The 13,744-nt window shown below is 38.2% G+C and overlaps 1 protein-coding gene across 6 annotated transcripts in view; it reads right to left on the bottom strand.

Moving 5' to 3' along the window:
- Positions 1-13,744, bottom strand: part of EHBP1 (EH domain binding protein 1) — a 442,179-nt gene that overhangs the window by 418,303 nt on the left and 10,132 nt on the right. For all 6 annotated transcript variants that reach the window (XM_054728303.1, XM_054728309.1, XM_054728302.1 and 3 more), the window contains exon 2: positions 7,909-8,047. The gene's annotated coding sequence lies outside the window, so the exon portion shown is untranslated. The remainder of the gene's footprint in view (positions 1-7,908; positions 8,048-13,744) is intronic.

The following is a 13,744-nucleotide window of genomic DNA, read 5'->3' as shown; positions in this document are numbered from 1 at the left end:
TAGAATATAAGAAAATATTTATAAACCATATATTGGATAAGGAGTAATATCCAAAATATAGAAAGAACTCATACAACTCACTAACAACAACAACCAACACCCCCCCCCCCCAACAATCTGATTTTAAAATGGGCAGAGGAATTTAATAGATGTTTTTCCAAAGAAAATATCTAGATGGCCAACAGGTACATGAAAGAATGCTGAACATCAATAATAATCAGGGAAATGCAAATCAAAACCACAATGAGATATCACCTCAGACCTATAAGAATGGCTATAATTAAGAAGACAAAAGATCACAAGAGTGTGGAGAAAAGGGAATTCTTGTGCACTGTTGGTGGGAATATAAATTGGTGCAGCCACTATGGAAAACAACATGGAGGGTCCTCAAAAAAATAATAAATAGAACTACTGTATAATCCAGTAATCCTACAACTGGGTATATATCCAAGAGAAATGAAAACAGTATAGTGAAAAGATGTCTGCATTCCCAGGTTTATTGCAGCATTATCACAATAGCTAAGATATGGAAGCAACCTATGTGTCTGTCAGTGAATGAATAGATAAAGAAGATGTGAGATACACATACATGCACACAAACAGGAATATTATCCTATATAATAAAGAGCTAATATGCTAATTAGACCGAACAGCAGAACAACCATCCAGACGACCTTCCAGACGAAGCTGGGGCTGCGAGGGCCGAGGCAGCCGGGGCTGTGAGGGCTGAGCCCCTTGCAAGAATTTTATGCATCAGGCCTATAGTTGAACTATAAGAAAGAAGGAAACCCTGCTTTGCAACAACATGGACCTTAAGAACATTATGCTAAGTGAGATAAGTCAGTCAAAGAAAGACAAATACTGTATGATCTCACTTCTGGAGACCTAATGTACAGCATAGTGATTATAGTCAACTACACTGTATTATAAATTTTGAAGTTGCTAAGAGACTAGACTGAATTGTTCTGACCACAAAAAAGAAATGAGAGAGGTGTTGAATATATATACACACACACACACACTGAGTGGCCATATTATTATGATCTCTGAATGCATAATAATCTGGCCACTCAGTGTATATCCTATATAATAAAAGGCTAATATGCAAATTGTCCCCTCGACCAGGAGTTCGACCAGCAGGCAGGCCGGCCAACTGCCCATGTCCCCTCCCCCTGGCCAGACTGGCCGGACCCGACCCATGCACGAATTCATGCATCGGGCCTCTAATACACACACACACACACACACACACACACACACACACACACACACGCACACTGAGTGTCCAGATTATTATGCGTTCAGGGATCATAATAATCTGGCCACTCAGTGTGTGTGTGTGTGTGTGTGTGTGTGTGTGTGTGTGTATTACACTTTAACACAATGTTACACATCAATTACATCTCAATTTTTAAAACAAAGAAAAAAGTTTCTACAATTTGGCAAACTTATTTGGTATCATGTAAATAACACAGAAAATGATCATAACCAGACATTTCACTGCTAAAATATTATCTTAGTCTCTACTAAGGCTAGTGAAAAAGTTGACCTGCTTACTTGTTGACATTAAGTTCTTATCTGCTATCATTCCAGTTGACTAACTATGACAGTTATAGTAGAAAAAAAAGTTTTATAAACAAAACCACAACATACAAAAGGGAAAAAAGGCATGTTCATCATAAGATTTATGACCAAAATGAGTTATCACTTTATAAATGTGATAAAAAGAAAAGGAGGTGCAAAGCAGAATGATTTTAAATATGGCTTAAGCGTTGGCCACACAATTTGAATTACTCTGACACCTTTAACTGATGTTCCAAGACCATCGCTGCTCTACAGTGAGATGGAAAAGCAGAGCTTTCAAAGCAGCAGTGTCTGCGACTAAGGCCTTCTGCAGATAGTATTTGCCAGGTCACTTTTTTTTTTTTTAAAGTATATTTTATTGTTTTTTTACAGGGGGGAGAGGGAGAGAGAGTTAGAAACATCAGAGGAAGGGAGAGGGAAGGAGAGGGAGAGAGAGTTAGAAACATCAATGAGAGAGAAACATCAATCAGCTGCCTCCTGCACACCCCCTACTGGGAATGTGCCCGCAACCAAGGTACATGCCCTTGACCGGAATCGAACCGTGGACCCTTGAGTCCACAGGCCGATGCTCTATCCACCGAGCCAAACCGGTTAGGGCTGCCAGGTCACTTTTATCCACAGAAGAAGCAGGTAGGTATCGGTATTATGTGAAACACTGCTATGTTGGTGAGGGAATTTCCCCTCAAAACCTTTCTCCTCCTCTCATCCGAAATCTCACTAATGTCTTAAATTTCATTATCAAAGGTTAATTCCTTTAGGGAGATAATATTGTTTAGCGCCAACTTTTATCAAAACAGATAAAATCAATTGCAAGATATACTATTTTATGTATTACTAAGAATCAAAAAACAATGCCCATTATAATAAGATACCATCAATTGTAAAAGGTATCACAATTTCAGATATACTAAAATATGAAAAACCTATGTCTTAAACTCTGTGAAATTAAGTAATTAAGAGCATTGGTCTTGAAATCAAACACATCTGGATGGACATCCTGATTCTACCATTTGATAAACTGGTTGCCTTGGGGAAGATAGTTAACTTTTCTGAACCTCTACCTTCTCCTCTGTGAAATTAAAATACTAATATACACCTACCTGGTTAGCAATAATTACCTAAAATGAGGCATAAAAATATGCTTAGTACAGGGCCCAGCCCTAAGTTGGGGCTCCAAAATGAAAACTATTTTTGCTGATAAGAAATTATTAGCTAGCCCTGGCTGGTTTGGCTTGGTGGATAGAGCGTTGGCCTGTGGACTGAAGGGTCCCCGGTTCGATTCTGGTCGGGGGCACATGCCCAGATTGCAGGCTTGATCCCCATTAGGTAGTATTTGAGAGGCGACTGATCAATGATTCTCTCTCATCATTGATCTTTCTATTCCTCTCCCTTCTTCTCTGAAATCAATAAAAATATATTTTTTTAAAAAGAAATTATTAGCTAAAAGTAATTTACCTTTGGGGAGAGTAGCATATTAACTACTCATGACTCCTTATTTCAACAAGTTTGTGAAAGTTTAGATAAAACAGATCTCCATAGATTGAGGTATTTGAAAAAAAAATTGTGGGGGAGGAGATAAGGCCACAACTGGGAAACTGCCTAGAGGTGGGGGAGCTGGATCTAAGAGAGGAGGTCAGAGGATGCCAAATCCAAACGTTATTGTGTCTTCAAACTTTTGCCCAGAATCGCTCCTGCTTTCAATTTTATTGAAACTTCAAGAATACACTCATACCACCCTCGCTGATTTGGCTCAGTGGATAGAGCACCAGATTGTGGATCGAAGGGTCCCAGGTTCGATTCCGGTCAAGGGCACATACCTGGGTTGCAGGCTCCTTCCCAGCCCAGGCCCTGGTCTGTACTTGTGCAGGAGGCAACCAATCAATGTGTTTCTCTCACATCAATGTTTCTCTCTGTCTTTCCCTCTCTCTTCCACTCTCTCTAAAAATCAATGGGAAAATATCCTTGGATGAGGATTTAAAAAAAGAAAGAAAGACAGAATACACTCATACCCTTGAAAATAATATGTTAAGTGAAAGAAGCCAGTCACAAAGACCAGATATTGTATGATTCCATTTATATGAAGTTTCCAGACAAAGCAAGTCCATGGACACAGACAGTACATTAGTGGTTTCCAGTGGCTCAGGGACTTGATCCCTGGGTGGTGGCAGCCAATCAATGATTCTCTCTCATCATTGATGTTTCTATCTCTCTCTTCCTCTTCCTTCCTCTCTGAAATCAATAAAAATATTTTTAAAAAAGAAAAGAAGAATATATTTATGTCCTTCTATACTGATGTCTAAAACTACATTTTTTAAAATTTCACTTTCCTTTTTAAAACAATAAAAACAACTGAACACACATAGAAAAATAAATGTATCAACTACTTTAAATTATACCTAAGTTGATAAAACTTACAAAGTTTAGTTAAGGTTTTCATTTTCTACATGTAAAATAGCCAATATTAAACATAGTCTCCAATTTTGTGAACTTGAGAAGATTTGGTCACCGGGATAATGATTTGGCCTCTGTCATGAGCTGGCATGCACTGTGCAGTAGGGAGGCAAAGGAGCTCCTTATGCCCAGGGATGATATTCAAAATAGTTTAAAACTGGATGGAATCAGGCTCTAACCAATCAGAATGGATGCCAGCTGGAGGCTGCTAAGCTGCTGGAATTTGGAGGAGTCTGGGGTCCAGGAGGAGGGGCCAGGGAAGTTAAATGGGGAAGAATTAGGAAAAGAGGGCACTTGAAAGCTCAAGCAGGGATGTTAATAAGTGATACAGAAGATTTTAATATTTCAGTAACTGGCTAGAGCTGTTCCAGGGCCTATCTGTCTACATTATCTCTGGTGTGCCTTCAGAGTGTCACCTGACTCTCTGAACATGGCCTGGAAAATCTTAGACGTTTAGCGATGATCTATTCTACTCCTGACATTCTACAGATGAGAAAACCAAGGTTGAGAAAAGGGTGGGCTTGTCCATGATACATGAATAGTAAGAGTCAAAACAAGGATCCACATCTCTAAATCTCAATCCAGGTCAAATGAAGTAGGGAAAATGGGTAAAACATCCTTACAACAAATTAATTTGCCCAGTCACCATTTTTTAACCATTTCAAAATCAGACTTGCAATTTATTTTTAGTTGTGTACATATGTATTCTTCACAGGAGTAAAAGAACTTGGACATGGAAAACAAGGGGGCAGTAGGTCCAGATTTCTGGATAATTATTTTTTAAATTATGTTAATGGAAAATACCATGGCACACATACATGTAGCCTGTCTCAACAGAACCCATGCATCATTGCCAAAACAAATTTGAAGGGAATGAATCAAAGGCCTTTAAAGCTTTAAAATGCCATCACAGCCCTAATCAGTTTGACTCGGCGGATAGAGCGTCCGCCTTCGGACTGAAGGATCCCAGGTTCGATTCCAGTCAAGGGCATGTACCTTGGTGCGGGCACATCCCCAGTGGAGCATGTGCAGGAGGCAGCTAATCCATGTTTCTAACTCTCTCTCCCTCTCCCTTCCTCTCTGTAAGAATCAATAAAACATATTTTTTTAAAAAATAAAATGCCATCACATAATCTCATTTGGTAACATTTGTCTTCCTAGTTGCTAGACAGAAAAGACCAAAAGAGAAATAAGAAAAGATAGACAAAAATGATTCTATTTATCATAACTTTTGTTTAGAGAATTGCCAATAGAATGATGCAGAATGGCTTTTTTGGGTGCTTGGGTTTTTGTGTTTGTTGAGGAAGAGAAGAATATATACACTCATTCATGTTTTAATAATGACTACTGATATTTGAATGGCCCTTTTCAGTTCTAAAAATGCTTTCCTAAACACGTAGGAGAAGATTATTGACATGGGAAATATTTTTCAATATATTGCAATCTACAAAGTGTATGCACAGTTAAAATGCTATTTTTGTTTAAAAGAAAGTGTACTCTGTGTGTGTGTGTGTGTGTGTGTGTGTGTGTGTGCGCGCGCATACATATTAAAAAATTGAAGACATATTGAAATACTACATCTTGTCCTTGGTTGGTAAAATTCTGAATACGTTTTTGTTTTACTTTATCTTTTTTTCTTTTTAATCCTCACCTGAGGATATGTTTTTATTGATTTGTTGTTGTTTTTAGAGAGAGAAAGGAAGAAGAGAGAGAGAGAGAGAGAGAGAGGAACATTGATGTGAGAGAGAAACATGGATCAGTTGCCTCCCGTACTAGGGATTGAACCCCAACTAGGGATTGAACCTCAACCTGGGTATGTGCCCTGACTGGGAATTGAACCCACCACCTTTTGGTGCATGGGTCGATGCTCCAATCAACTGAACCACCCAGCCAGGGCATCCTTTGTCTTTTTTTGTTCTCCAAGTTTCTTGCATTGAACATGCATTACTTTTGTAATTAAGAAAAAAAAATTAATATACGTTTTATATCCATTGAGGCTTATAACTATCATGTGACGCATCGTGCCGCATTTTATAGAAAAGGGTATTGAGGCTCAGAAGAACTGAGTGGCCTACTACTTGATAGACAGACGTAGAGCTTGGGTTTTCTCTTGGCCATCTGACTCTGAATCTTATGCTTTCCTCTACATAGGACGCTCAGTTCTTAGAGCTGGCTTATGTGGTGACTCACTGCAGCCCATTCAGGGATATCTGTATGCTATCCTGCAGCAGAGCACCGTCCACTCATTTGTACCTGCCAGTCATGCTGTAGAATCAGTTTTCCAATTAAAATTGGTAGCTGTTTTGAAAGTGGCACCAAAGGCTTGAAGCAATTAAGCCCCCACAACAAATCCCTGCAGCTTTATTCATCTGAGTAACCATTACTGCCAAGCTGTACACCGCGCACTGCTCTCCAATGTTAAACGCTTCCCAGAGTCTCTCCTGGACTCGGTCACCTTCCTCCATATCCAATGTCCACTCTTATCACTTTTTCAAGGTATGAGTTTTTGTGACCTTTTTCTTAAAAGCTACTTCTTGCTTCCTAATAGACCCTGTTCCATTGTAAAACAAACAAAACAAAACAACAACAAAAACAAAACAAAAAACAAAGACAACTGTGGGGAGGTAGAGCTATGGAGCCTAATGTGACCACAAGCTCTGCTGGGAGCTCTGAAAACCTAACCTATTACCCCCTTACCTCACAGGTGAGCTGGGAAGGCTGCTGCTGTTGAGTTTCTGAGCATGGAAGGAGTTCTCAGTCAATTGAAAGTCTCTGCCTTAGGATTTTCTGAGTACTGTTTTGCTCTTTGACTTCTCACACAAATTTTGCAGCATCGAATACATGGTCTGGACAAGTGACATCGTTACGTTGGAAACATTTGGAGTGAAAGATCTAAAACAATTTTGTGAGGTACATAGGGGAGTTCTGGGGTAAGCCAAAATCTGAACTTTGTGTACTTTTGTCAGATGAAACTCTACCTTCATCCTTCAGAGCCAAGCTATATTATTCTGAGCCCAATGATGACAGTTTCCAGGTGTTTATTTCTTTATTCTGCTTTTAAAAAAGAATGTAGGTCTTCAGTTGAGGATACTGATATTTATAAGTAATGTGACCCAGATATGCCTGGGCCTCCCAGCCCTGTCCTGAGTTCACAGACACCATGAAGTAGGACTCAGCAGTTCTACACTTCTGAACAAGATCAAATTCAACTCCCAGAAGACACTAACAAGAAACATGGGTTTTATTGTAGATTTCATGGAGTGGAGCGTTAAAGGATTATATTAAGCACCACATGGCACACTTTAATATGAACTCCCATTAAACAACTTGGGTCTCCCCAGAAAGTTCCCCTCAGCTACTTCTTCACCCTTGAGTCTTGTCCACATATAGGTTCTAAGTTTCCCTGGGTTCTGGGTCTCACTGCATTGTCCCTTAGCTCTGCCTTCCTCCTACAAAATAATTTTTTTTTTGGTCTAATGCAAAACTAGTTAGTTAACTCTCTTAACCTTGCATCCTCATACTCATCACTCTGTTCAGCAAATGAAGAATTTCCTTTGAAATCAGTTGGGTATTTTAAATTGTAAGTCATTTTTCTTTGTCACAAATAATTTTCCCTTTGTCACCATAGTGTTGGCCATCATTAATAATTAGAGAAATGCAAATAAAAATCACAATGTGGTATTACCTCACACATGTAAGAATGACTATCATCAAAAAGGTGATGGATGTTAACTAATTTTATTGTGGTAACCATTTTGCAACATATACACATAAATCAAATCAGTATGTTGTACACTTTAAACTTATGCAATGTTATATGTCAATTATGTTGAAATAAAACTAAAAAGAAAAAACACAATCGTGTTTGCTTACCATGTAAACTTCTTCTGAAACTGTAGGTCCAAATTTCAAGATGCTTTTCTTCAGGAGTAGTTCAGCAAAAGCCTGAGTCTTTCTTTAGCAGAGCCATTTGGTGGGGGTGCAAAGAAGAAGGGCCTGAGGTGGAAGGAACCTAAGGAATTTAAGGTGAAGAAAAGTGAAACTAAAACTTACATAATTTACTGTTTTTTGGGTTTTTTTAAAGTATGTTATTTCATTGCATCTTCACCACCCCATTTTACAGATGGGAAAACTGGGGGCTTAGAGAATTGAAAATAAATTTGAAAAGTGTCATTCCTACTAAGAAGCATAGCCGGGATTCTAAGCTAAGTCCATTGACTCCGCAGTCTAATGTCTTTCCTTATACTCCATCACCTTCCATGAGTTTGGGATTTCCAATATTCAGAGAGCTACCTCCTGTATCATCCCTTTAAGCTCTTTGGCAGCTCAGAAGCGGGTCTATGCACAGAAAGCCATTCTTTTCTTACACCAAACTGGATCAACGACAGCTGGACTTAGCATCTCCTGGCTCAGTCTCTCCCTGTCCCATTGCAAATCCTATCCAAGCAGCCGCATGAATCTCTGACATCCCATTGGAAGATCAAAATATTGGTACTATTGGGAAAGGGATGATGGATGAGTTTGAGTGCTGTAGTAGAAAGTACCCTGGACCAAGATTCAGGCTACACAGACTAACACAGAATATATCAGTGTGCACCTCTCAATCTCCTTGGAAATAAATTTTTGCACAAAGTGCATTGAAACAGAAAATACAAGAGAATTTATATTTGTGGACTGGTTTCACAATGCCTCTCAAACATTACTACAGTAAACCTTTTTATTTTATATCCGAATGGTTTAGCAACTTGACATGAACAGATTCAGTCTTGTATAAAGCAGGACAGAACATATTTTAATTCTCTCTGTCATCTCCAAGAAGCATTATTTTTATACATACAGTGCAGGCTATATGTGGACCTACTTCAGTGGCCTATTCAGTGCCTGAAGTGTCATTGCTCAAGTGACTTCATTTCTTTCTACCCTAATTTCTTTGACTAAAATAGGAGGAAGTTAGGCTGGATACGTTTCCTTCCAGCCATGTGGTTTATAGAGCGGTGAATATCTGCAAAGAACCACGTACCTCATGGAAAACACTATTCCATCCTGTGAAGAATCCCAAATTCAACATATTTACCAGCAAGCATAGCTCCCATAAAGTCACCCCAAATTACAGGTGGAAAGGGGACAGAAGGTAAGGGGAGCTGGGTGAAGGGTGAAAGTAAGACTGAGGGAAATGTAATTGTGGGTTAACATGACTTTGCAAAGTATTTTAGTGTGTGTGTGTGTGTGTGTGTGTGTGTGTGTGTGTGTGTCCCACCTGTTCTAGTGGTTTATCTCCAAGTTATATTTATTACATTTTACATTACACTAACATTATACTACACTAAAGAGTAAACCGTAAAAAACTCCTGCTTTTGGTTTTTAGGAAAATCACATTAGAGAGAGCTTTAGCTGCTTGCCTACATATATGTGGGGAGAGATTTTTCAATAATTAGCTGTTTGGTTTTTAAACCTCTTCAGATATCTACAAAAACTCCCCATTGATATAGCAGTTCACTGAAAATTAAAGGTGCCATTTCCTGGTTAATTTTGTTCCGTTTACACATGAGGTTTGTTTCTGGACTAGTACAGAAAACGTATCGATTAGATCAAAGGCAATCGCCAACAGCTTTTGACTATTGTCACTGACAGAATGTAGACCTACATTTTGAAGACACTTTTCAGACTGTGACCTCTGCAACATTTAACACCACTGCTCACTCGCCCCTCCTTGAACCGCTCTCTTCTCTTGGCTTCTATGACACCACCTTCTCTGTTTTCCTTCTCTTGGTCCTCTAATCCTTTTTATACGAGTAGCCCACTCACTCTCTCCAGGACCTGTCATTCACTTCACGCTCAAGACACTGGTCACCACCTCTTCCCTGGTGAGTCCCACAACTACATCTCTAGCCCAGACTATGTCCTAACCTACAGGCCCAAACGGCCACGGCTTACCTAACATCGACACATCGATGGCCCACAGGGATCTCTGACTCAGCATGTCCAAAATGAACCTCATCACCTTCCCTCCAAAGCTGACCCTCTCCCCTGAGTTCCCTATCTCCATGAATGACTCCACTATCCACTCAGCTGCCTGAGCCAGAAAACTGAACAGCATCCTTGAACCTCTCTCTTGCATACCCAACACCCATTCCATTAATCATCAAATAACTAGAATCTAAACCCGCATTATCTCTGGAATCTGGCCACACCCTTCCATCTGCTCTCTGCTCACTTAACCCAAGGGAGCTCTCACTTGGAACACTCTAACAGTCTTCTCCTCTGGTTCTCCGCTCTGCTCCTCTTCATTCCATTCTCCACCCTACAGCCAAAGTGAGCTTTTAAAAACAGAAATGTGATGGTTTTGCCCATGGCTCTTAAATTAAAGTGCATACTCCTTTAGATAGCTTCCAAGGCTCCTCTAATTTGCACTCTACACTCCAGACTTAGTACTTTTTTTTCCAGTTCTTCAAGAGATTCGTGATCTCTCCCACCCACAGGCTTTTACATATATTAGTCTCGTTTCCTGAACACTCCTACTTTCCTACACTCAGAAGTCTTTCTTGACTCTCTTCCCCCACCACACAAAACTAGTTATCACAATGCATGGTAATTACCTATTTAACTATCTTTCCACTAGACCACACAGTCTATGAGGGCTGGTACCATGCCTATATTATATCCTAGCCCTTAGCACAGTGCCTAGTACATAGGAAAAGTTCAATAAATATCTGTAGTATAAATAAGAAAATAAAGGTGTCACTGCTCTGAACTAGCAGCAATATCAGTGTTCTAAACCTACTTTAATTACATGCAGTGTATGCTAACTACTGAATAAAGAAAAAGTATTCTAGTTCTGTTTATTTAAAAAAAAACATTTTTAAGCACTGAAACTCTTTCTTCTCTTCAAGTGAATATGTGTTAGAGCCCAATTTATATAAAATGGACAAAAACAGAGCTGCTGGCATTGGAACTGGGGTGAGGATACTCATTTATTCATCCCTCTTGATCCTGAGGGATTTCCAAGGAACCCAGGAGCACGTTCAGAACTTAGTTTGAAAACCATTGATCCAACCAATCCTACTGCAAATAGGGCAGAAACATTCATATCACCTGAGCCTTGTTTTTAAAATCTTCTAAGAAGTGCCCAGTAATAGGAGAAGGTGCTTCTCTAGAGAAATAAGGAATCTAACACGAGACTACCAAGTAACTCTATTTCAGCTTCCCTGACGATGCTTTTCGAACCTGCAATGAAAGAGTGAAATACTCTTTCAAAGATTTAGAGGCTCAAAGTACTTCAGGGAATAGATTGGACACATTTTACCATGAACCTTGACATCTGAGGGGCGGTTCAGAGCGAGTTAAAGCATAAGAGGATTTGCCTTGATGCCATCTTTGCTTTGGTTGGAGCCTGAAGTCAATCACACATATAACATTCTAATCCTCATGCAGCTGTGCTTTTCCTTAAGTTGCTAGCACTCAGCACTGAAGTCTGGGATTCTTTTCATTAGGAAATTTTTTCTCATGAATAGTGTTTTCTGCCAAAAGGAACCGACTTGCTTCAGACAGAGCGGCACTGAGAAGAGTGCAAGAAAGACATTTGTCAATAGGAAACCACACCATGAAACGTCTCTTGGGCAGATGAGGTACAGTTGGAAGTCGTTGAGAAAAAAGTCTAGTCAAGGGCTCACACAACACACTGGGCGAAGCCGTGGCGAACACTATTACCAGAGGGCCACCGACACTTAATGTACCAGCGGAAGCCTTAGCCTTAAAACCAGCAAGAGATCATTTCCCCTCGATTTCTTGGGAGAAAAGAGAAACACTTTCATGTTTACAAATGTTGTTTATTTTGCTGTGGGAAAAACTTGAAGTATGAATAAAATGCTGAGTATCTTAATGACTATATGATGGGGAAGCACAGAACCATCTCAATTAGACAAAAGTACAATAAAATGTATTCTTTTCTTTCCATGGCTATGTCATTAAAAAGGAATTGAGGACAAGAATATATGTAATAATGGTTACATGTAGGAGCTACGGCCATTGGAAAGAGGCTACATCTAATTTTGCTTATCTTTAGCACATGGTTAACTCAACGTAATTGTACTATAAAAATTTATTCTTTGCTGAAGCACATGAGGCAAATTGGTCATTTTCTTAATAGGTAGTATAGTCTATGAAGCACTTATAAGATGTTCAATTCAATTTCTTGCTCAAGAGCTTATAATCTAGCTTTAATGTCAGAAACAGGCAAATAAATGAATTGTAGAGACTATGGTAGACATTGCAATAGCAGTAAGCACAGAAGATGAAGACCTACATTTTTGCATGATGGAAAATTATTACAATAAAACAATTTAAAATAAAATAAACACAACAAAAAATGGTCTGGTCTTAATTTTTACCTTGTGAGATAATTTTAAACAACTGATTTCTTTAATTTTTTGAAATTATTTTCTTTTTCTCCTTAAAGAAGTTTTGTAAGTTACATTTTTGTAGGAATTTATCCATTTCTCTATATGTTCCAGTTCACAGTCTTGAAGTTGTTTGTAATTCTCCTTATTAACCATTTAATTGTCAGCATCAACTATAGTTATGATTACTTTTGTTCTAATATTGATCTACAGAAGGCTTTTCAAAGAATTGTAGGTCTTTTTAATCTTCTCTTTTGTATTTTTTCTACTTCATTGATTGCTACTATTATCTTTATTATTTCCACTCTTTTATTCTTTATTTATTTCATTATTTTTTTAACTTCTTAGCTTATTAATTGCTAGCCTTCCATCTTTCCTAATAAAAGTATTTAAGGATGCAATTTCTCACTAGTTGTTGCTTTATTTGCATTGAATACTTCTTGATCTATAGTATTTTTGTTTCACACATTCTAAGTATTTTCTAATTTCTGTCATAATTTTTTCTTTAACCCATAGGTTATTTAGTAGAGGATATATTAATTTTCTACATATGATCTTTTTCTAGTCGTCCTTTTGTTATTGATTTCAGTTTTTTGAAACTTGTTGATATTTGCTTTATAGCTCAGCATGTGGTTAATTTTCAAAAAATACTCCATGTTGGTTGAAACAAATGTGTATTCTGTAGTTGTTAGGTGCAGTGTTCTATCTACTTATTCAATTAGAGCCAGCTTGTTGATTGTGTTGTTCTGATCTTCTATCTCCCTACTGATTTTGCCAGCTTGATCTAAGTACTTATAAGTTTAGAGAACTCTTACATCTTCCTGAAGAACTGAATCTTTTATCCCTATGAAATGATTCTTTTTAAAGCTTTCTGTCTTAAGGACTATTTTGTCTGATACTAATATAGCAATACCAACTTTCTTTTGATTAGTGTCTGCATGGTATAAATTTTTTCACACTCTTATTCTCAATTTTTCTGAATCATTATGTTTTAAATGTGACTTAAACAGAATATAGCTGAATTCTTTAAAACAGAATATATATGTATGCACACACACACACACACCACCTGTAAATTTTTGCTTTATAAGTTGGGCACTTAGTCTATTTTTGCTTATTTTAATTCCTGATATATTTGTTTTCCTACCATCCTATTTTGTGCTTTTTATGAGTCTTAAACCTTCAATATTTCTTTTTTCTCTGTTTTCATTTACTGTTGTATTGATTATTTTTTGCTTTCCACTTTTTTCCTTTTTAGTTAAAAAGCCACACACCCTTAAAATGATTATGCTAAAAGTTTTAGCTTGGATACT

This window comes from Eptesicus fuscus, chromosome 16 (genome assembly GCF_027574615.1).
Source record: "Eptesicus fuscus isolate TK198812 chromosome 16, DD_ASM_mEF_20220401, whole genome shotgun sequence".
Classification (NCBI taxonomy): Eukaryota; Metazoa; Chordata; class Mammalia; order Chiroptera; family Vespertilionidae; genus Eptesicus; species Eptesicus fuscus.
The sequence above is the reverse complement of the archived record's forward strand: the minus strand, read 5'-3'. Positions and strand labels throughout refer to the sequence as shown.